At 42.5% G+C, this 25,847-nt stretch overlaps 1 protein-coding gene across 3 annotated transcripts in view; it reads left to right on the top strand.

Annotated features, from left to right (window-relative positions):
* Positions 1 to 548: 548 nt before the first annotated feature.
* tab2 (TGF-beta activated kinase 1 (MAP3K7) binding protein 2) overlaps positions 549 to 25,847 on the top strand; it is a 50,172-nt gene continuing 24,873 nt past the window's right edge. For all 3 annotated transcript variants that reach the window (XM_080790792.1, XM_080790790.1, XM_080790791.1), the window contains exon 1: positions 549 to 908. The gene's annotated coding sequence lies outside the window, so the exon portion shown is untranslated. The remainder of the gene's footprint in view (positions 909 to 25,847) is intronic.

Below are 25,847 nucleotides of genomic sequence, written 5' to 3' on the forward strand. Positions count from 1 at the left end.
TTAGGCTATGTAACTGATGTTTGACCTCTGAATTTTAATTTGGAAACTTTAAAGTGTATGAGTTCAATTTGTGTACAAGTGTACACAAAAAGCAGTTTTATGACGCAAGTTGGCTGATAGTAGTTGTTGTTACCAACAGAGTATAGACAGTCAAGTAAAAACTGTTCATTTGTCAGTCTATATTAAGTAAAAATGTAGATTACTCCACTCCTTTTTATAGTTTCCATTCTAATAAGATTGACACATGACTGTCTTTCCCTACCCCTCTACACAGAGTAAAATCATAATTACTGTATCCATTATAACTGGTTGTACAAATGGGCCTTTGTTCATGGCTCGTGGGTCAAATTAAGTTAAATTAACAGTGAGGATTTGAACTCTGCAAAGTTAATTTAGCAAACACACTTCCTCGGTTCCTCTCCAAACAACAAAACTTTCACCTTCGTTTGAAAAGGAAAGAAAAAAAGAAAAAAAATAATGAAAAGGAATCTCGCGATAGGCGCTCGCTTATGCAGCCGCCATATTCTGTGACAGTATTTTGATTCGTATCTACAGTGGAAGTAGTGAGAAAAGCTAAAAGAAAAAGGCAGGGGGTGGCGAAGAGGGGGGGAAAAGAAGAGGAGCTGTCAAAACTTTTCCCCAGAGTTTGCTCGAACGGCGGGGGGTTGCGGTGCAGTGTCCCCCCTCCGGCCCCCGCACATCCGAGGGACGACAGAAGGAAAGGGAAGGGACGGAAAGGAAAGGAAAGGGAGGCCCAGGCAGGCTAGGCAGGCCTCGGTCGGTGCCGTTCGAACCTCCGTCCTCCTTCTCCGCTCTTCTTTCAGCACCACCACGGCCCAGCGGACACTCGGTGGCGGCTGTCTCGGGTGTTGAAGGTGGACCCGGGGAGCGGCAGGCTGGAGACAACGGTAGGCTTTCACTTCACAGGCCCCGGGCGGTGGTGGGGATATCACTTATTAAAGTCCACAAAGTTTATCTTTAGATGGAAAAAGTCCACATCGCCCCGGCTCGGCGGAGGATTTTATTATGCGATCGAGTCACACACACGTCAAAGTGTCCAAGAGAAAACGGTTGGAGGAAAGGCGAAGAAAAAACTTTGTTGTCTGTCGGCTTTTCAGGTGTGGAAAACTATTTGTCTGCAAGTCGAGCGAGCGAGTGAGAGCGAGCAGCTGGCTGTTTTGCAAGCGACTGTTGTTAGTTTATAAAGCACTTATAACCAGCAAAAATACACCAGTTTAACTTGTATTTTGGTATGATTGGGTGCGCGAAAAGTTTCGTAGCAATGAGTCTTTATTTTAACATGACGTAGGCTACATGTTTTGTAGCCCATGTAGGCTACATTTTCCATTGAGCAGCAGAGCTCCGTAAACCGCCGTCCACAAGTTTCAACTTTTAAATGTACTAATTTCACACTGATCTGAGTCTGTACTCTGTACCAAATGTGTTTATGTTCCAAACGGAGAGATTTGATCATTAAGTTGTTGATTCCCCCCCTTCAAATAAGTTGACTTACACCACCATCCATGATTGCATTGTGCTAAGTGACGACGTTTCCGATAAGTTACCATTTTGGTGCGATTGTTTGTCTACCACTTACTTGACATCAGTTAATGTGTTTATGCTCGTAGTTGGAGCAGTTGTCACAGACCATATGAAGCAGTCTATCCACTCCATAGTAATGTAAATAGGCCCTCTAGGCCTAAACACAGACGGGGAACCTTTTGGAGTTGTGCTGCTGCAAGTACATTAATGAGGCTAGTCTTCTTCACCAACTGTCGACTTGATACATAATATATAACGTGAGCTTGTGTATACAGATCACGCATATGGTACATGAATTAGATGTTGTGACAGTCGTGAGTGACGCGCAGGAGGTGCATCTGGTTCATTGCAAGTTTGCCTAATATGACAGCTCCAAGACGACTTTGTTCTTCATATGTATTAGTTCAGTAACGTTTAACCCAGTGTGACCTACATTTACCATGCTGTGCTGTTTACTCTGTTCTGTTTTTGTTTATATATAACAAGCAGGATGGACTTGCAGACATGCTTATTACATTGGGCCTGTTTTTAAAGTTGCACATTTTGTTTGTGAGTCAAGGCCAGTGATTGCAACACATACACCGGAACCATGCATGCTGCACTGAACCTGCTAAGGAACATGTTGAGTGATTTACACATCCTCTGTGAAGTTAGAGCTGCTTATGTATGTTCATGTTTATTTGTTTGTCTTTCACTCCGATTGTCACATAAATTGCTCATAGTGCACAGATGTTGTCAGTAATGACAAGTGGGGTGTTGTTCTCTATTGGTCATGTTGGTGTTGTTGTTGTTGTTGATTTATTAGAAATCAACAACACCATAGAAATAACAAAACATGCTCTTTAATAGTACTATTTCTTCATTCTTAGTGGCGTATTCTGTTTTATGGCTCCATGTTACATATTATCAACTTACACTGGGCTTGAAATTATCTAGCCACAAGCCAATACTGGTAAATAATATTATTCTACTTCCGAGTTTGGCCTAACCAGTACCAGCCTGTGTGGAATCCGAGTTGCAAGTCTTGCCAAATTGGCCAATAGATAAACTGTGACTTTGACAGAAATCACTCTCTGAGCACATGATCATACACCACTGTGGTGGTATTTATGTCTCAGCAGAATATGAATGACAACAACTTTCTCAGGTGGCTGCTTCAAGAGATGTGGGTTCATCAAGGACACGCCAAGAGTCCAGCATCACTTTTCTGTTTCCCTCTAAACACCTTCTAAGGCTAAAGTGTGTTGTTGTAGCTGATGGTGGAGGTTGTAGTGTGTGTATATCATTCATTAGCAGCTTGTGCCTGTCTTGACTTGCAGTCAACATTGCACTTCCTGACCAATAAGCTGCCACGGCCAACTGTTTATAGGTACAGACCCTAACTGAAACCATGTGTGCTTGTAGCAGGGCAAATATGTCGCTGGGAGGGCTTGCAAGATTTGCCACTCTTCTCCCACTAGTAGAGTGGGGGTAATGGCTGCACATAGTCTGTGTGATAACAGTATTAAACGCACAATGTTGGGAAAATCCCTGTCTTGGGAATTAATGGGCAGAAGTGCATGCTAACAAGATAATGCATCATGGCTTTTAGGGCTTGCCGCTTGCAGAATGTTTAAGCCAAATGGATTGGGATATGTTGAGATATAACCCAGGTTGCTCTGATGCGAGCCAGCAGAGGAGGAACAACGAAGGGGTTAGGATTGTTTGTTTCCAGTGTTTGGTTATATACAACAGGCAGGTAGGGCTAAAACTCATGTTTTTGAGCTTTTGGAAACAAGGTAAGCTTGTGGCATGTTCTCATTAAGATCTATGCCAAGACTTAAATCTTCTTTCCTGAAAAACCTGTTTCCAGGTTTATCATGCTGTTTGCACAACAACTTATCACCAATCAGAGCAGAGGGAGGTAGTGTATGTGTATTTTTTTCTTTCTTTTTCACAAGGGGAGGGATAATTATGAGTGTGTTGTATGGAGTACAAGTGCTCATTGTTTTGGATCAACAGCATAGTTGGAGTCAATTGAAGCTAGGAAACGATATTGGCTTACCTTGTCGGTACAGATTTTCTGTAAAAGCACTGCATAAGAATCGGACTCAAACAGTGGATGGGTTTGATTTTTCCCCACAGCCAGATGTGTAATTGTCGATAGAACTGGCTGATATGACTTCAGCATTCTCATGATATTTTCCGGGCCAAATGAGAATACAATAATTTATCATGTGACGAATCATGATACCCATTTTCTCTCAACTGTCATTATTTATTTGCGAATTTGCCTTTTACCACCTGACCTCCATCATATATTTTGGCACAACTACTTTGGCCTCTTCAGAGGTCCATCTCTGTGCAGACGAGAAAACCACAAAAAGCTAAAGTGTGTGTGTGTGTGTGTGTGTGTGTGTGTGTGTGTGTGTCAAAAATGAAACAAAATGTAATTCAAACAATGAGTGGAAGGATCCATCGACTTATGCCCATTGCCCATTGCTGCAGGCGCAGGAAGAGGCCTTGGCGTTTTCAAACCCTCCCCCCACCATGCACTGTGTGTGGCTGGCTGTCAGGAAGAGAGGCTCTTATAGTGGAGGCCCCTCCCCCTGTCAGAACTCTCGCCTGACTTCTCAGCTTCAAATGGAATTCTCCATTACACATGATGCTACTCTCCAGTTCAAGGGTTAACCACATGAACCCCAGCGTCCCTATTCTGGCCATGTCATCATGGATGAACATTCAGCAAAAATAGGTGAACAGTTGCTGAAAATAGTAGATATTTGGAAAAAGCAGGGGACAGAGTATAGACCCTTCGGGGACACCTGTCCACAAAGTATGCAGGGTTGAAGTGGTTAAATTGTGAGTTGAGAATGAGGATGACACTGCTGATCTAGCTGCACCACTTGGGTTTAGCTCCGTTTCAATTCCATTGCATTGTGTATGTGTTCTGTTAAGGTGGCTTAACCTTAACAGAACACATGGCTAGTTCCTAGAGACTCCCTACAGTAAGTGTTATGCACTAACATGAGCATGTTCTTTGGGCATGCTCATGTTTTTGTGGACGGTGAACTGAACGTATGTTTGCAAATGATGATTATCGTTGACTCCCAAGCGAGAGTTGATGCCTAAAAATGCTAGCCAGGACTTGCGTCCTATAGGAAATAATGTACTCGTCATCATCATCATGAGACACATCTTTCTAGTTTGAAACAGACTTGTGCTTGAGGTCATGTGATTGCGCACTGTAGCTTGCTGCACTAATGAGCTGTGTGTTTCAGTCAAAAGAGTGGGACCTCACATCTTTTTTCAAAATCGCTGTGTTCAATTATTAATGCAGTAGTAAACTGATGACAGTGAGACATAACACAGCATTGACTCTTCCTAAACGTCTTCCCCACCAAACAGACTTGTTCAGACTACGTCCAAATGTTCAAGACTACAAAAAAACGATCACAGATTGCAACAGACTAACATTTAGTTCAGCACAAACCAGTCGGCCGATGAAACATTGTTTTTGTGCATGCAAAGTAGCCTGCAGCGATGTTGTTAGTGTTGCCAGTTCTGCTTATTATAAGCGACTTTGGGCTAGTTTTCATGTAAAATAGCTTAAATATGCATAGTTGCATGTTGCTTTAGTTTGGGCTTGTTTTTCTGAACAACGCTGCAAGTTGCAGCCGCACGCAAGCTTAATTTCCATCCACCAGCTGTTTTAAAACCCGGAAGAGACGCGTGCTGTAAGTTGCATCTTCTTGAAGTGACTGTCTGGGAGTAGCCTATCTGAGACCATAACAAAACACACACAAAGGGGGAGTGGCCTAAAGTGATGAGGAAAATGTCGTTGTACCACTTTAGGAAGTAGCCAGCAGAGGTATTGCGTAATAAGGCAATGTATGCTTACTGTACAATATGTGAAGACATTGGGAGGGGAAAATGAGCCAATAACCCAGCAAGGGCTGTGTAAAATGTGGAGTCATTTGAGCGTGCGTGTGCTGTGATACATCATGATGAAGGTGAAGCTGTCTCGAGGTCCATTGAGCGTGCTCTCGGATTGATGTGGCGAGATGGTATCTAGTTCACACTACACCAGTAGTCAGCCCTGACACATGACAAGCAGACTAGAGATCCACTATACAGTAGAGTAGAGTATTTACCCCCTCATCACTACCACCGACCAAGCATGCTCGGTTCTTCATCAACGGCTTCCGACCAGTCGGCACGGCGATATCAATGGCAATCAACTGCTTCAGCGGCCGACCATCTGTGTGGTCTGGAGCTACCTTATAGGTGACTCTCCACCACACTTCACACTACAACAGAATGATTAGGCCTACAACAGACTGGCAGTCTGTTGCCAAAAGTTGGCATTTAGTTCAGCGTTGAGAGGAAATCAGATGACATGACTTCTACACAGGAGTCTGCAGCGCTGGTCTGCAAATTACTTTGGGCTTTTTCCCCCTGTAAAGTTGATTGTAAATATTCATAGTTGCAGGTTGCTTTTGTGTTGGGTTTGTTTCTGAATTGTATTTGCTTGCTTTCAAGAATCCTTTTGAAAATAGATGATGTAATAGGGCTCAAGTGGTGAAACTGGTCAATTCTTTTGGGCTTGTTTTCATAGACTTGGTTGCTTGGTTCCTTGTCTCTCCCCCCTCTTTACCACCCTCTCGCCTGTCATGACCTGACTGAACAAGTTCGATCGACGTCGGACTAGAAGTCCCAACCCGGTGGCACCACAGCACTATTTACATCAGGCCCACATTGCATTGGTAAATCATAATTGTATTGTTTTGGTTTTTAAAAAGCTTTTAAAAGCAAATAATCGCTGTTTAGTATAGTATACAGTCATTAATTGTGTGTATTTGGGCAATGGGCAGTGGCAATGATTGGGATGGATGGGAAGGAGGAAGATCTATTGAGAAAGAAGAATAGCTCTGTGCAAGCTCATAAAAAAACGGATGAAATGTAATTGACATGAGTAGTACATTTTTGACTGTGAACTTGGCTCATAGCTCAAACCTCCTACAAACTTTACAAATTACAATTTCCCTTTGCACAACCGGGTGAAACTTGTTTCATTCACTTTGAGCCAGGGTATCTGTTGTCAGTAACATGGCTGTTTGCAAACACTCTGCAGTGCAGAGGAGATTCAGTTCCATTTTGTTGGCCTTCTGCGGTCATGCGCCTTGAGCGCATGATACAGTGCACAGTGCACACAAAGTCAAAGGTATTATTATAGCCTACCTTCTTGCTGTCTTTCTTGTGCCTCAGGAAACGGGAGCAGAAGAGTGAACCACATCCTTGAGATTATTCGTACATTGCCCTCCCCTCTGTGCCCTTAACCCGAGGGTCTGTTTCTCTCTACCAGCTTCCTCTCAAATCTTTCAATGACTCTTTAAAAGGTTATGACTCAGCCTTAATAATCTGTTACATTCAGAGTATAAGAATTGTCATGAATTACATTTCTGAGAGTCCATACGTTTGTCAACACTAATCACCCAGATTATTCATGCCGTGTTCGTGCCATATCGATACAGCAGCCTCTCGATCGCTTGAATTCGCTTCGCCTATCGTCCGGATGTTCTATCGAAATATTGCCATATCGATTAATTGTATGCACCACTAGTTAGTGCTGCACAATTAATTGAAAAGAGAGGGACTTTAAGAGAGGTTATGTCAAGAACTTCTATGTTGTCTGTAGAAAGCCACCGTAGTTGGCTCCAGGTGCCACATTTTGAGTGTAGACTACAGTAGTAATGTTCAGCAACTAAAGACAATAACTATCTTCTTGAAAAAGATGAGAATCGTGATCTCAATTCTTGGTTAGGCAAATCGAGATTCACATTTTAGCAAGAATCGTGCAGCACTACATCAGATCAAGTAATTCATTTTGACATTTTTAATTATATATGATCATGTTTCAAGCACACAACAAATCCAAGGCAAGCCTACATTTGTTCATTTGCTTATGGTCTTATTGGTATGGGTACAGTGTTCACCAGTCACCACTGAAACCAAAGGGAAGAGCTCCCTGCAAGTTTCCACTTAGCTGCGCCCAATGATCAATTAAGATTCAATACTCTCTAACAATGTTACCCAGGCACTTAAACTCATTCACTGCAAATCATGTGTTTGGACGTGTTTTTATTTATTTAAATGGCCCTCACTGCCAATCACGTGTTTGTTTGTTTCATTAATGCGCAATGAACGGCTCTCATTTCGGGGTGTGATTTTAGTGAAGAAGAATATTCTGTGACTACTTAAACGGTGTGTAAAGACGACAAATAGCCGGCTGTGAGGGCTATTTTGGGTAAATATTGTCAGTAAATGAGATGAGGGAAAACTGTAATTTCTCTCAATTTCTCTCAAGTGAACGATGAAGAAAAAAAGGAAGATTTTAAGCTATTCAAAATGTCTATCTATTATCTCAGGTTTTTTTAATCCAAGTCACATCACTCACAGTATGACCCACTAAACCCAACTGACTGCAAATTGTTCAGAAAAATCTATTATCTCAAAATAGCCATTCCTTTGCTGCACCACTTTCTAAATCACGGTGAAATAATTACGCCTTTCATGCTAATAAAGTGTTTTTAAAGTGTTTTTGAATTAAGTGTTTGAATTAAGTGTTTTTTAAGTTTCCCTTTTGCAGGAACTCGGCTATGAAATAGGATAGTAGCGCAACCGTCAATTAGAGCAGGCTCTCTTTGGATGTAGCATTTAGGCTAATTAAAAACAGAGCTGTGCGAGTGTTAAACAGGCATGTTTGCAAAGACAGCAGCGCAGCTTTTGAGACACTTAGGCATTGTTACTAGGATCCAATGTTGTGCCCTGGGGCATTTACCCCCCCCCCCCCCCCCCATTTTCTCATCTAAAAAGAAAAAGATTTATAGGTCAATAGAAGCTGCTGGCCCAAGTAGTATTTGGTGGCTCTTTTATTCTGTGCTACAAGACCATGCACTGTCAAAACATGTGGGTTAAACATGTAATCAATTAAACCTTACATGACTTGCATTTATTTATCATTTGTTTTTGGGGACTTTTTAAGCCGTTCTTGAAATGTGATGGAAGTAGAGAGAGAGAAGCGGGAAATGACAAAGCATGATCTGGCTGGCCAAGATGGCAGGAATCACACCGGGAACTCGCTGATCAGGGCATTTTGCTATGTGCATACCATATGGACGAAAAATGCTTTCAGGTTATCTCATTTCTTTCAGAGCTGCACTTGCTTAATACTTTCAGACAGAAGAGTCATGGTAGATTTGTTTTAATCAGGCTTACCTGATCTTTGACAAACTGCTATGTATATTCTTTAATTTGTGTAAACCACATTTTTAAGGGGCACTAGTCCCTTCTATAAACCGCTTTAGTCCCCACACGTCTCAATATTTGCCATTGACAGTGAACAGAGAAATTATGTCATAATTACCCTAAATATGACGTAAATTAAACATCAAACCATTAAACACCATTGACATTGAAAATTGTCAATGTAAACGAGCAAATCGGCTAACCAATCACATGTTGGTGGGTGCGCTTGGCCAATAAGGGACCACCTTATGTACCTTATGTAGTAATGTCAAATGTCCGCAAACATAAATTGATGTACGATTACAAGAGTGCCCCTCATTTCACACGTGTGATTTTTAATATAGAGAAAATAGTGAGTGTGTTATAATTATTAGTTCTTATGTCTTCTTATTGACTTACTGTTCAAAGTCAAACCTAGTTCTTCAGAATCAGTGGGCAGGAGCACAGAGGGACTGTAAGAAATGCTCAACTGTGTTCCTGCCCACTGATTCTGAAGGCCTGAAGACACCATAGTGTGGTGTCTGCAGGATATGCATGTGAGACAAACACTTCCTCTTGTTCCCGCATCCTTCTCATAACTGCCTCAGTTTATATAGGTTTGTCTCATTCTCAGTGTTTGGTGCTTTTAACAGGATACAAGAAGTTCATCTTATATTCATATTTGGATCAACTGCAGGCTATTATTGTTTGTTTAATAACATTTGGACCCATATGTAATAATGTCAGTGAAAACTTTTACTCATTCTACTGCGATTTAGCAAAGCCAGTGTTGGCTCATAGCTATAATCTGTGGTATTAACTATGGGAGAAAGTTTAGGTTGGGTCCCGTCATCATTTTAAATCCTCGACCTAGGTTATGAATTCAGGCAAGGTTCAGAGTATGGGATGTAAAAACAGCAGGCTTTTTGTTGCTAGGTCAGATCCTGGCCTGGGTGCAATGGGTGGGACCATGTAAGTGACTATCTAATGTGAAGCACCCTTGAGCAAGGCACTTGACTCCCAATCTGGAAATCCATTCGAAAAAACAAAGGTGCTTTTCCTTTTCTTTATTTTTTACCCCTCTGCAGCACCACCTCGGCAACCGTTTCTTAGTCCACTTCCTCCAGAGTTCTGCTGTGTTTATTCCTATTAACAACAACAATACATAGTCCGGCAGCCGACATGCTTCTTTTATTTAAAGTGGGAGATCTTTTTTTATTGGCCTAAAATGTTGTCTATCTAATAATTCATGGTTGTCTGTCTGTAAAACACAAGGGGCCTATCTCCACACGCCGTGGCGCACAGTGAACTGTTTCGCCACCACAATGTCCGTACCTCCACCGTGCGTTATCGTCCACACATGCACTGTGATGCACACGTACTTTCCCAGTAGCCTAAAGGTGTTTGTGTTTTTTCAACAACACAACATGTAATGAGCGGGTCCATTTGGATGATTTGGTTAAAATCCCAAAGTTACATTACTGTGTACTTCCATCCATCCATCTTACACAATTACATTAGCCTACCTTTGTGCCCACCCCAACTTCCAAAGATCATCTGTTAACAATTCCCTCCCTATCAGTCAGTACATCATTTGGTGTTCATATATTCAGAACGGGTAACTAACATACATTTATGAATCCACTTGCTGACCGGCTGTCAGTATTGAGCAATTTCTTTTATAGGGGTTTCTTGTGACCCTATCATTTTCATCCTATGGCAGGCAAAACTGTCAAATATGTCAAACTTTCCTTATGCTTTAAGTATAAGTACCATGTTAGATGTCAAACTATGGGGTTTTCATGATTTTTAATCCATGCCAAGCATTGGTTTCACACTAAAAACGGTCATAGACGTCATGACAAATGTGATGAGGTCAGCACAAATGTGATGAGCTCAGCACATTTTGGGCACATTTGGGCAAGTGGCTATGGCTGTTTTTAGCCCAAGGAGTGTATTTTGTGCAAAAGTAATGCGAAAATGGAAGCCATCGTTCTCACGATAATAAAAATCTAAACATTTGTTTAAAAAGAAATCTGCCTAACAATGATGTCATTGGTTTCTTAACTGCCCACTAGTGCACCTCTAGTGCAGTGGTTCTCTTTTTAAGCTTTTTTAAATTTCAAGGACCCCCATAACTCTGAAAGTGTGGAACCAAATGGACTCTTAATTTGTATACTGTCAGAGTTACAGACCTGCAACGGTCCATTTGGAACCCAGAGGGTCCCTGCACGTGCACGGTGAACCCCACTTTGAGAACTACTACTCTAGTGCCAGTGTCTCTGTGTAGCCTGTCTGTATTATAACATTATACACCACCCTTAGCCCTTAGGTTTGCCCAAACCAAAGAGCACCAACACCAGGAAGGGTCTTTAAACAGCAATGTTTTGGTCTGTTCCTTATTTTTGCCAGACGCATGTCACATTGCGGCGGGAAGAAACATTCCTACATTTATCCTGCAGCTACCTTACCAATGACTTGTTAGCATAGCATCAAAACAATGGGCTCTGCTGGCTCTGAGCTAGCATATTTGAGGGGAGCTTGAATGAGAAATGGTCGAGGTAGTTTGAGTCTAGTGTGAAGGAGGAATGCTGAAAATGCTAACAGCAACATGGTGTTGATGGTGCAAACTACAGCCACATAGCACAGAAGCTGTGCAGGAATTTGTCTTCTTGGTGAGTGTTGCATGGATGAGAACCAGTTTAAAAGATGAAGCAGTCGCACACCTAGCCTCAATACAATGTGAATTTATTAAGCAGAAACCAAAGTCTTCAGTGTATTACCTGAAGAATACTTTGTTGTCAAGGCTACGAGTGTGCGACTACTTTATATTTTTGAACTTCACCATGGTCGGCACCTCCACAACATGGATGTGCGCCTTTGCCTTGCATGGATGAACCAGGGCATCAAGGAGGACTTGTTCAAGTTCCATTGCTGAAGGCTCTGTTACCTTTTGCCAATTCCCATGTATTTCCAGTTTCCACATACTTTTCTGTTCTTCATTAGGATGGTATTATTCCATAGAAATAGCCTTTTGAACCCCCTCCTCCCGCACACACACATCTACATTTTACAGGAATTTGTTTTTCCGTGCTTCCCCAGCATTGATGCCTTTTTATTCTCTTGGTAAGAATATTAGCTTGACAGCTTGTTTTCTGAGGTGCAGATATTGCATGTGGTTGTCTTATCACTGCACCGCTTATCCTGTGGACAGATTCTGGCTGTGTGTCTGTGTGTGTGTGTATGTCTCCACTGACTCCCCCTGACTTCCTACACACAGACTCACACACACGCACACACACGGCGCGTGCTGCCTTCCTCGTGTTGTTCACCGTCCTGTTGTCTTAAAACGCCATGCAGGGAGGAGCTGCTCTGCCCTTCATCATTTCTCCCACAGTTGGCCTTTCATCTCTCGCTCAGGTTCTTCTGCTCCCCAAGCATTGGGGGGGTGGGGTGGGGGCTTTGATCTGACTGCCTATCAGTGCAGCGTGGGCCCTCGGGCTCTCAGCCCTCCTCACTCCCTCACGGCCTGGCTCGCTCAGAAAACATATTGGTCAGGGTGTGGTGGACAGTGGAGTCGACAAAGCTTTTGTTTGTTGTGGTTCAGTGTAGCTTTGCCAAGGGCAACTGTCTGTGTGGGTCTCTCTCCCCCCTCTCTCTCTTGATCACCCTCCCTTTCTCCATCTCCCATTCTCTGTTTATCTCTCCCTCTCTCTCTCTCTCTCTCTCTCTCTCTCTCTCTCTCTCTTTCTGAGATTCTTGCAGCAGTAGCGGTATATTGAATTAAGCCCCTTACATTTGGCGATGTTTTGCAACTCTCACATCTCGATCTCAGCCAGAGCTCCAGGGGAAGAAAACAAGCTTACTTCCCATTGAGCTTGGAGGGGAGTCCTCCCCCAACACAGATTGCACAACAACACTGCAAACATACACAAAAGTAAAGCTTGTTGAAGCAGCCTCTGTCAGCCTCTTCCCGCCCAGGCGGCCCAGGCGCCTACTCCTATTCCCCTTTTGCTGCATGCTTCTCTAGTCCACACAGTAATCAGAATGTATTTTTTCCCCCCGCTTTTAATACCAAAGAAGACATTTTCCATAAGTACCCACAGAACTAGTATGGAGAGAGAGGAGCTTGCTGGGTACAAGCTTGTAAAGGTGGAAGCAGGCCACACTGCTGCAGCTTTAGAGAGAAAGGGGAGGGGGGCCTTTTTTCACGCCTTCCCAGTTGCCCAAAGCCTCCCTTTTGTTTGGGTTGTTTTTGATAGTTTCCTTGTTCCTGGTTACTGATCCATGGAAACTTCTCTTGACTTTTAAAGGAGTCGAGTGTAGCAGCCGGGGGTATAGCTTATAGAGTGCAGAGCAACCTCCCTTGTGGGCTCCTTTCCTCTTTAGGGCTGCACAATTAACCCTATCAATTAACCCTTTATTGTAACTAATACTTCTGATTAATAAGCCAACTAGTTGACCAAATAGTCCCGATTGTTGACATAATTGGCCATCCTCAGCCCTCTCCTTGACCCTCCTCCTTAACTCTCTTTCACCCCCACCGGCTTGCGACCTCCCGGGCCCCGCTCAGCTCCCGGTTAGAGATGTCATAATAACAGAGCTGCTCTGCCACGTTATTCCTTGCAGGAATGTACTTTGTGTGTGTGTGTGTGTGTGTGTGTGTGTCACCAAAGCACCAATGAACTAGCGTAGTGGATGCATGTTTGGTGTGTGTGGTTTTGGCCGCTGTCTCTGCATCGCCTCAGGCCACGATGGCGCTGGCACCCTCCTAGGCACACCTGTCAGTGCCAGTCGAGACAGAGCCACAGAGTGTGGCGTTGTCCCTCCCGATCCTCTATGGGCACCAGCAGAGCCAATCGTTACCCACACGCACGTGTGCACACACAAGCTGTTGGAAAAGTGATTTGAGCGCACACACACTGTTTTTGAGTTGTGCAGCCACTCCAACCTTCACACTGTGCCCAGCTGCATGATGGGAAGCTGAGTTTTTAGCAGAAATTACGTGATTTCGGGTGTTACAGTACAGTAGAGGGAGTCGGACCACCTGTGGACCCCCCACACGGTAATTCTGTCATTTCTCGACCGTTTCGAACGTTCCTGTGGGTCTGGAAGTTCCGGGGACCCCCACACGGAGTTGCGACACTCAGTTCACACGGGTGTGATTTTTCATACTGTGTTTACCAGCAGTATGTATATACATGCTTGTAAAGAACTGATTTTCAATTTTATTTTTTCACAGTAGTAAGTTTTCCAGTGTAGGAAAATAATCCTACAAAACTTTCCCTACTAATCTACTACAAGCCCACTGGCTTTCATGTAATCTGCCTTACATCGTGGAGAGGTTATCATTTTCCAGGCTAATGCTTTTACAATATGACTTTGGTAACATTTCTTACTTTTGAAACTATTTATTTCCATGAGCAACTTTGGAAGCATTTCGTTCTCTCTACCTTTTGGACGACGGACCTAGTGTTTGAAATGCCCGTGTAGGTCTCACAGATGGGTCTGCTGTGCACCGTGTAGGTCTCACAGATGGGTCTGCTGTGCACCGTGTAGGTCTCACAGATGGGTCTGCTGTGCACCGTGTAGGTCTCACAGATGGGTTTGCTGTGCACCGTGTAGGTCTCACAGATGGGTTTGCTGTGCACTGTGTAGGTCTCACAGATGGGTTTGCTGTGCACTGTGTAGGTCTCACAGATGGGTTTGCTGTGCACCGTGTAGGTCTCACAGATGGGTTTGCTGTGCACTGTGTAGGTCTCACAGATGGGTTTGCTTTGCACCGTGTAGGTCTCACAGATGGGTTTGCTGTGCACCGTGTAGGTCTCACAGATGGGTTTGCTGTGCACTGTGTAGGTCTCACAGATGGGTTTGCTGTGCACCGTGTAGGTCTCACAGATGGGTTTGCTTTGCACCGTGTAGGTCTCACAGATGGGTTTGCTGTGCACCGTGTAGGTCTCACAGATGGGTTTGCTGTGCACTGTGTAGGTCTCACAGATGGGTTTGCTGTGCACTGTGTAGGTCTCACAGATGGGTTTGCTGTGCACCGTGTAGGTCTCACAGATGGGTTTGCTGTGCACTGTGTAGGTCTCACAGATGGGTTTGCTGTGCACTGTGTAGGTCTCACAGATGGGTTTGCTGTGCACCGTGTAGGTCTCACAGATGGGTTTGCTGTGCACTGTGTAGGTCTCACAGATGGGTTTGCTGTGCACTGTGTAGGTCTCACAGATGGGTTTGCTGTGCACCTGGGAGTCCCAAATCCTTTTACGTTGACAGAAGCGATTTTTGCCATGTTTATGTGATTACAGCCCGGCACATGGGATGTTCAGACAATCACATCTGATCCACTTAACCACTTAAACCCTATACTTAGTTGACCGGAGTCCCTCAGGGCTCTATACTAGACCCCCCCCCCACCCCCCGTTTTTGCTGCACACTAAATATCTTCGCTGAAAATAAGAAAATAGAATATAGAAAATAGAATATTGACGCTAGGGTTAGAGTTAAGTCAGGTTTTATAAACTGGCCGCTAGCAGAGAGGCTTACGGTCATCCACATATCGGATGGCCACTGTGCCCATTTCAGCGGACCGTATTTACCAGTCAATTACTGTGATCTGGAGAAAAGGGCACTGCTTGGCGAGTGAGACAAGAATGACTAGAATGTTTTGAGAGCGGGCGGAATAAGACTGAATGGCAGAGCAGGTGATTGATTGATTGAAATCTTTATTAACAGTTTGCAGAATTACAGTACATTTCAAGCACAAACTCAATACAAAGACTGTTAACTGTGAGTGGACGACCCAATTAAGCCTTACACTTGTTTACAACAGGGTCCACATTGTTCAATTCATCAAAACATTTAGAGACAAACAAATAGACACTTCTATGTAGTTAAAGAACAGAACAGGTCACATGACTTGGCTGCCATTTGTCTTTTGCTTGGCTTCAAGGTGGAGAATAATACTCCTAGCAGCTGCAGGAAGCATTTCCGGTAGAGCTTTTTCCCCCCTTTTCCCTTAGCTGAGCATGTGGAGGTCCAGAGATACACTGAAGCATGGGATGCATTAATGCAACATTGTTTTTGTTTATTTCTAAATGTAAGCACAGGGATGACTATATGATATTTAATTTCACCACAATTATTGTGTACAAAATACACGTGATTAACGATATATTATTGCGACAATCAAAATTTGCTTAAAACGTGACCATAATACGGCTATTGGGTAGAGAAGTCTCTGGCAAAGATCCGAGGCCACGGAGGAACATTTATTAGTATTTATTATGTATAAATTAGTATCACCTGTTCAAAGGTAATATGAACCGATATGTTTCTTTTCTGATGTGACACATGGCTCTGGTCTCAATATTTAGGTGCTCGGGACGTTTTACAGCACTACTACCAACCAATACCATGCTAAGATAGGGTATCTGCCTGATATCTGATTCTAGCTGAAGTCCTGCATTGATTTGGCCATAGGGACAATAATAACCACACGCTCAACAGACCGCTGAACCAAAGCCAAACACAGCCAAAAACAGTGCTAATATTTTGCAGTGTGCTGTCAAAGAGCATGTTGACATACAATAATGTGTATTTAGTAAGACAGTCAGAAAAGGGCAACTGACTGTTGCATGCTTGGCATATTAGTGTTAAGCGCCCTGTGAGTATGCATGTCCATTGTGTTTGATCAGTCTGGAGTGAGTGATGAGAGAGAACTGCAGTCAGTCACCCTGCTCTTTCCCCCGTTCCATGGGAGGTTCAATGGTCCATTCTGTGGAAATTGATCACCTTAAAGAGACTTGGTTTTGTGTGGTAGGAAACATTTGGTGTAATCTTGTCAGTCTGCTGGCATGCCGTCTTTGCGTGTCTGCATTGTTGGACCACTGAAAGAGGTGTGTGACTTCCTTTGGAAGGTGGGGCTGTGGTATGCGATTGACATGGAAGTTATGCCTGGTATTTATGGCTTTTTTTTGCATCCCAGTTGTTATCCCAGGACAGAGCATAGTCGACTGTTGAGTTTCCGTGCTAGTTATCGCCAGGCATTGTGACTGCACCACTGTAGAATATATGCAGATGTTAGTGGCCATTATATGATCATCAGCAGACATCGGTACACTATGGGCAACCCCACAGAATAGTATTGGGGCCTGAAAAGTATTTTCCAAGAAACATTCAAGGCTGTAAAATGTATTGATGCTTAACATTTTTGCATTATATTTTGAGAAAAAGCTTGACTTGGGACTTTTTCCAAAGTCTAGTGAAAACATATTATATCAGCCATAAGCATGCTTTGGCACACATTATGACAGTCTACAGCACATGCATCATCAGCCAAAGGCCAACAGTCTGCATCTGCGATAACATCAGTTCACTGCCAATTTGGATTAATCTTGATTGTGTGTAGCCTTGACGCTAAGCTACTTGATGAGTTAATGAGCCAACCTACCGCTTTCCGACCTGGAAGCACTGTTGAGGTCGTATCCATGGCTCTCAAGCTAACAAATACAGTAACTTGCCTGTAGTGGAAAAAATCTGTTGCCACACAGTGGACCATGGAAGCCAGGTGGCCCTTTGAAACTCGTGTCGGAAAAGCCATCGGAACCAACTGTTTCTGAACCTTTATTTAGCCCCCCCCACCCAACCCCCTTGTTCTGCTCCTAATGCTCTGTCCTCCAACCTCTTGCTGCCGTCGGATCAGTTTTCATTCATAGTACTACCGTTTTCTTCAACTCACTGCTGTCCGTCTGTAATGTGACCAATGAGACGTTGCACTAAAAGGGCGGGCGGCGCGAGTCAACCCTAATCAAGGAGGGATTGGAAGGTGAACTTTATGTTGGTGGTTTTCAATGGAATCCAAAGACACCTTCACGCTGCAGTGGCTTCATTAATTTTGTCATTGTTGTACTTGGGATGACAGGCAATGTTTGTTCTTAAACTCGCAATGCATTCTGACCATATGCCTACATCGGGGATGTTTTGTCTTCCGTCATTCCCCATAGGAATGACTGAATACCAGATGCTCACTTCAGGAGAACAGACGTGGGCTGGCGGGCATGGTGGCCTGGTGTGGTCAGAGAGAGACGCTGTCCTGTAATCATAAAGAAAGATCTTCAATTCCTCACACCAGCCAAAGTGCATCAACAGCCACAGACGTGCTGTTGGAAACTTCATCAAACAAAAGGCACTGAGTGATTTCCCACCTGTCTCTCTTTATTAAGTCAGCCGAATGCTTTGCAATTTTAATGTTAGCTTTTGTGTCCGCCGGAAACTGCAGTGCACATGCTACTACTCAGTAGTTTTGTTAAACTACGACTCAGCATGTACTCAGTTGTTTTTAGTAGCAGCCAGCAGGTTAAATTTGCCACATGTCCATGAGTCATGGTATGACTTGTTGTGGACAGAGACAGGAGCTCCTCTGGGGAGTGTAGTGTGGGAACGGAGGCCCACATGCAGAGTATCTCTCTCTTAAAGCCATCTGAAAGAGCAGGAAAGAATTTAACTGTTTAGCTTTTTGTTTTTGTTATTTGGGTCCACTAACCATGGGGTCAGTGCATTCCGATGTTCAGCAGCTCTGTCACTATATGGTATGTTACTTGGAATTGATGTCTAATTTTACGATAACATCACTAGTGGACTAGACAATCTTTGCAAGCCACAGCTAAAATGTACTAATGTTGTACGTATATAAAAACGAAAGTTAAGGGAGTTTTCTGATTTTCACAATTGAGGGGTGCTCTTATCCTACATCATCATACATCATCTCATTCTGACCAATCACAAATAACAATTTGCGTCCCCACTTTTGTCTTTATGCGTCTGTGACCGAATCACCATGTGTGGCATTGTGAAACAAGTAGCCTACCTTTACCAATCATAGTAAAAAGCATAGTCAGGTTTTGTCATTTTATGCAGTTGCACAATCTACTTTGATCGTGTTTGTGTGCTAAAATGTCAATGGGGTGAATATCTTGGATTATCATTTATTTATATATATATGGGGCAACTATATTTGGGGCAACCAATATTTAGTGTTACATTATGGCAAGGTAATTAAAACTGACAGTGTAAAAGTGGACAGGTAAGTGTCCATTACATTAACTGTAAATGGACCCCTGTGGACCCCTCTTGAGTTAAATGAACACTCCAGAATCATCCAGATTTTGCTCTGCAGTGATTGATAACTGTGATGATTGTATCATTAAGCAAACGGACTGAGATAATCATGTAGCCTTACATGCCTCCCTCCCATCGCCTGTCGCCTGTGTCATAAAACGCCCGTTACTCCATACCGTGTTGCTTCAGGGCATTGTTTGGAAGGAGATCTAAAGGCTTCTCTCATGACCAAACGAAAAGCCGCTGGTCCGAAGGGCCGTCCAAATATAACAGGATCCACACAGACGAGCAGCAACGGGAAATAATAAATAACAATATATGGGGCAGAGAGCACCTCGCTATTTAGCATTGACTCAGGCCAGAGGCCCTGCTGCTGTGCTGAGATGCCTTTGTGCAATGCTGTGATATAGAGCAGTCAGACAGGCGTCCAACTGATTTATATACCCCATATATAAACCCCTGCTTTATATAAATGTTTTGGCCTATTTTACAGATTTGCATTGGAGCGTTCTTTTTTTTCCTTCTTTTTTTAAATGTTTTTACATTGCATTGGCTTGATAGATGTTCATTCTCTCTAATCTGCCGTGAGTTTGGTTATCAATAGTCTGGTCTCAAATGCTTGTGGAAGAATCTGTTTGTGTTTTCTGTTCACACAAATATATTGTAAAATAACTTGGCTTAGGCTCATTTGGTTTCTTCTAGTAGGTATTATACATGACTGCAAAGGTGAAAACTAAATTTGGTGGAGGCGGGACATCCTCTTTATTTTCTACTCATTTTCAGAGTAACAAACCCGGAAGACGCCATTGTCTAATGTCTAATAATGGTGTGGCCTTTTTGTCGAAATCTTTAGCAATCAATAATGTGTGCAGTAAAATGAAGTCATAATGCTGTGTTGAGAGGCAAAGCCGCACTATGCAAGATAAATATGGATGCCATTTCCCCTGGCTACTTGTGGCATGTTGACTAGGCACGATTACAAAATGACAAATGACGATTTATTGTCATAAAAATAATTGCGATTAACAATTTAATTTTGGCCTTTTTGGCATTGAACATAGGAACGTATGTATGAATAAACGTTTAATTTCTGTTTCGTAATCAAATATTACTAGGGCTATTGCAAAAATAGAGGAAATGGCTAATCTACAATGTAAACTTGTAGATCAGCTATTTCTGCAATGTTTGGAAGATGTATGAACATTATTTTGACAATTATGCAAAAACAATTATCTAAAATAATTGAGATTATGTAATAATTGTAACGGGCCTAATGTCGACTAGTGTTTTGTTTCCTGTGGTCAAATGGAAGTAGTGATTTGTACAAATATTTGTACAAATATGCTTCACAAGAACAGTGTCACTATGACATTTATTTGTACCTGCATGGATTTTCAACTATTCTCCAACTTTCACAATCTTAAATGTTTCACTTTGATTTCATCAGACATTTCCTCGGTTTTGTGATGTCCTCAAGGACATAGCTGTGAGCTGTGGCTGGTCTGCTTTTCAGGAGAATGGAAACAAAACACACAGAATACCACATAATGTTTGCAATGACTGACAATAATTACCAATCACTATGCAGAAACGAGTGTATTACTACTTTGAATAGGCCTACATTAAAAGGGAAAATAAGGAATAAAGTATATTGCTTGCCATGGATGCAAACATTTGTAAACTGCAAACTGCTGCCATAGGGTGTGACAGTAACACATGTAGTCACATGCTCTTTAAGGTAAGCTCTATTGCTGACATTTTACTGCTGGAAGGTAAAGCCCAATTTATGCTTCATGGCACGACCGTGTCACTTACCGAAAATCGAGTTATTTTCATCAAGTGACACCGGCATGTGACAAAGTATAGGCTAATTTAGGCTTACGCTCCATCATGCGGATGATGCGGCCTATCCTTCTGGAGAGTTGCTTGGAAACTCTAGCCTATAGATTATACCAATACCTGCTCAATGAGAGTCTGTGTTGGGGCTTGTCAGCTGGCAATTAATGTTTCCACAATGTAAGGAAAAAACTATGCGGTGTGCCCTGTGGAGGTGGTTGGTTGTTGCTACACTTCTGTATTTCCTTTTCTGTTTTTCTTTTTTTTTTCTCACATAGGCTACCCATTTCTTTTAGTCAGTAGATTGCTCACACCCTTGGTTTAATTCAAATATTCTTGGCTCAAGCAAAACAAAAAGATTAGTGGTTTGGGATAAGGTTTTTCTTGTCACTGAAGCTTCTATTTTAAGCCCAGGCTGTGGTCCTGACATATAATGCCTGGAGGCAGGGTGGAGGAGGAGGGGGTTCTGAGGACTGAGGAGGAGCATTGAGGGTTCCAGGAGGATTGTTGCTGTTGCACAACTTCTCACTACAGCCATTCATGGAGCTTCACCATTATTGTGAATTCTTGTTGGTGGTGTTGATATTATAGTTCTATTTAGTATTATGGTGGTCAATTTGCTCCAACCAACCAAAAAAATTATGGAAATCTGATATTTGTGTTTGTTTTATCCTTTTGTTATTAATACAAAATTGTGATCAGACAGTTATGCAATTGTGACAGGCCTAATATTACAATGTCATGAAAAGTGATAATTCTATCACACTCCATGCACATACAAATAACTTGGGGCTGGGTAATTTAATATAAACAATTCTTCATATCTGTCCTCTTCTCCCTAGCTAGTTGATAGATAAAGACATAAAGCAATGACAACATTTAGATTAATTATTACTGACAAATAACCATACCACCCACCTTTTGCCTACCTAGGAACTATTACTTGGAAGGGAATCAGCTTGACATACAATCAGGTTGTTGGGACTTGACAGAAACCATGTATGTTACCCTGGCCTTAAGTAAGTTTAGGTTTAGGAAAACAGTTTGACACCAGCTGCAGGCAGTCTGTGAGGATAATGACATGGATGGTGGAATTACAGATGTCAGCCGTCCATGCGCTTTGGTTTCTTTAAAAAATTCGTCCCATGTGTCGTCCATTTCTCAAATCAGGCCTAGGCTCCTCCTTGGTTTTTCTCCCACTGGTCTCCTATTTTGACAAAAAGGCAACAGTAAATGTAATTGGTGGATTGAATCGATTCTAAAATTACAAATTAATATTTTTTTAAATTCTATTTTGGGCCTTTTTTTTTGCCTTTTTATTGATAGATCATAGTAGCTTGACAGGAAACGTGGAGAGAGATTAGGGGGAAGACACGCAGCAAAGGTCGTCGGGATCGGGACTCGAACCCGTGACACACTGTCAGGCTGGATTACTAGCCTAGGTGCCCGGACTAAAATTTTAAAAGAATTGAAGAAAAAGTTTATTTTTGCTGGTGAAAGTTTATTCTCAATTCATCAAAGAAGTAATTGATTCCGAGGAGTGTCTGAAATAGATCAGATAGGCATAGCCATTAGCCACCATGGTTTGGTTTGTAAAAGCATCTTCTAATGCATTTGGGCACAGCATCATAGAGATCCTGTTTATGAAATTAGGACTGTTCTTCTCTCTCATTTCAACAGATAGATGTAAGCAAGCCAGTCTGAATTACTGACTCATAAATCTTCATTGAAGCAGAAAAATCCTAACTCAAAATGCTCCTATGTAATTATGTAAATTCAGTCTGGCTGGAGTTGTTTTTACGCGCTGAGGACTTCATTACTTGATCATTGTGTAGCCCACTGCATGTCTGTTAACTGTTTGCAAAGTGAGTGTAAATTGGCGTGCTTTATTAGTGGCTGTCCTGCTGGGCATAATTCTTGGCGTCTTGGAATTTTGAAACAATCGCAATTGTACTGTGTCTGCCAAAGGTCTGTGTTTGTGTGTTCCAACCTTTATGTGTGGATGCTTGTATTCATGCATACAGAGGTGCCTACTATAATAATCAGTCTTTTATACTGTTGGATTGGCCTGTCATAATTATTACTGTCTGATCACTTATCACATTCTATTTGAGCTAATCGCAATTATTTTGCATTATCTTTTGAATCGTTTCCATTCATCTGTACAAAACAGCTCGATGTAAATGAACATAATTGTCATATTTCCATCATTTATTTTCTAGGTCATTGCATATGCTCCTTTAATCACTTTAGGGCTTCAAAATTGAAAAGGAAAGATCTACAAGCCCACAAAGCGGCATGGTGAGCTTGTAGATTGGCTATTTTAGCAATTAAAGGATTTAAAATATACAAATATAGCAATTAAAGGATTTAAAATATACAAATATTAACCAGTTTTGGCCATAGTACATTATTTATTTTTGTATATTTCAGTAATAGGTTTTGTATATATTTAAGTTTGTATAAAAGGCTTTTCAAGAACTGTCCGATCCCCACAAATCCATAGCAAAACTAGGTGGTCTCGTCTTACCTAAGTTACCTTGTACAGTACATTCCATGCCACAGTCACGGCAACAACTGCTTTGTTGGCTGTACTTGGACCAGATGGATTCATGCTTGCTGACATTATTGACTGCATTTGTAGTTTCTTCTTTTCTTTGTCAGGTGAAACCTGACTAGTGACTACATCGTCATCATGGCTCTGATCGTCATACTGACGTGATTGGCTGCTTCTAGCCAATGGGACGACAAGCAATGGCAAAGCTGCCTCTGGCCAATGGGTAGGGGAGTGGAAAATATCCCTGACAACCACGCAGTGCCTGCAGGCACCTTCCTGCAGGCTGTAGCCATTGGCCACGCAGGCTGCAGAGAGATTGATATAAAGAGATATAACTTCAAACCAAAAGCGGCTGAAACAGCGGTTGTGACACACAAACATACAGTACACGTTACTAAATTAATAATCAGACTAATATGGGGGGGGGGGGGGTTACACAACGGAGACAGCACAACGGCAGCGATGTGCGAGGTTGTGAGTGGAGACAGTGCTTCTTTCACCTGACAAATATCACTATGTGACATTTCTTGTTGGATGCTCGTTCATTTAAAATGTTGCACACAAATCACCACGTACTTCTTATACAGTCAAAAGTTAAGCTTGGTGAAGATAAGACCAGTTTATGTTGTTGTGGATGGCTGACCCCTCTGGTCATCTGTTTCCACATGCTGACTGAGAAACATGATTCATTGTGGTCACGAGTCCCATCATGAAAATAAAGAGGGACAGAGCTTGTCTGACCAGGGCTGTACTGGACATCTCCGATGCAGAGCTCCTGTCTGCATTATTTATTGTGGGGGGAGGTATTATTATTCTTCATGTCTGGGACATCCTGAGGAATGACCAGATACTGTGAAAAACACTGTGTTGTTTTTAGCACTGTAGATGAAGACTTCTGGGGTTAGGGTTAGGGATGTAGATGAAGACTTCTGGGGTTGGGGTTAGGGATCTGAATGACAGAACATTCTACTGGTCTTAATATTGAATATTCAAACGATCATCCATCCATAGCTGGGGTGGACAGACATGATACGAAGTTTTAGACTGCAGAACTCCCAGCCTAACTGCCTAACTGATGGTTTAAGAATAAGATATAAGCCTGAAACATATTCCACTCGCAAGTGCGCAAATCGGTTTACACAACATCGATTTCACGCAGCATTGCGTACTGGAATATGTCACCTTGAAGAATTGCGACGCAGTGAGGCTGTTTATGATGGACAACAGTATGAAGCGGACTTCTTCGGATTAGGAATTTGTGTTCTCTTCTGCCATTTCACGATATAGCTAACTATAGTTTCAAAATGTATAGGTAGGATGACCTCCACAGATGAGTTTGTGTCAGCTTGGCCAGGCATTGTCCTTTGTATACTTGCTGCATCAAGTATGTTTCCCTATAGTGGTCGATGTTATTGTCAGTGTCCTATACAGCAGTGTTCTCATGACTCCAGTTTTGTCTTTTTAAAAGAGTGCCGTGATCCCCCCCCCGTGGCCGCACCCACCAGTTCATTAAGTATACCTGGTTTTCACTTTAGCACCACCCACCTGCACTTAAGCCTTGCCCACAGCTGTTGTTGTATGATAATGTGGGAGGGGTTAGGGTTATGGTGTCACTAAAATTGTGTTATTTCCATTGGGCCTTTTGACTCGAAGTCTTTCAGCTTTCAGGAAGAAACCAAAAATACACAGGGAAGACATATTTGAATATTATAACCACACCTGGGGGTCTAGAGTAATGTTAACTGCATAGACACATACAAAACAGAAAAAGTACAACAATCACAGCACTCCTTCTTTAAGGGTAATCAATTTCATCTCCCACATGCAAAAATGCATTCTTGGTCCTATCCAAACCAGTGATGATGAAAAATGTATGAGGTAGGTAAGGTAAACAAGTTTCACCAGCTGACACTGGTTCTCACTCAGCCCCCTTGAGACACACAGTTTTTTGCCTGTGGTCAAGACAACTGCAGGTTAAACCAGCTGTCACCCTGATGGAAGGCACGAGCATTTGCACTTCAAGAGGATGCTATAGCTCAGCATTTTGGGCTGATGGGCTGTTTTCACAGATGGGCTGTTTTCACCCCGCGACACGGGAGCAAGTATGAAATAGGATTTAAATCCTATGTATTTCCTTGACCAGGATCTCCCAGGATCATAGCTCACAATGCACAGCATTACCTTGATAGCTTACAGATCTTCTATTTTTGGCGAATGTTCACCAATTCTTTCCTGAATGTTTGCCGATTATTATTGGGTACGTTATCATTTGTGTTATGTGGTGGACTTAAATGAACACTCCAGATTTTACTGTTCAAGCTGCAGCAAGCGCCTTACTCTTTCTTAACCCCCCTGCCCTTCTCCCTGCTCCTTATACGGTAAAGAAAGACAACCCAGCCAGGCAACTTTTCAACCCTTATTTACACTGTTTATGAGGGGAAACCAAAAAAAAAAAGGTTCAGCTCTCCGATTGTTATTCTGGGCTTATTTTCTCGGTGAGCCCAGGACTGAAGAGGAGGAGGTAGAA

The sequence above is a fragment of the Protomyctophum bolini genome (assembly GCF_963924005.1).
Source record: "Protomyctophum bolini genome assembly, chromosome: 19".
Taxonomy (NCBI): Eukaryota; Metazoa; Chordata; class Actinopteri; order Myctophiformes; family Myctophidae; genus Protomyctophum; species Protomyctophum bolini.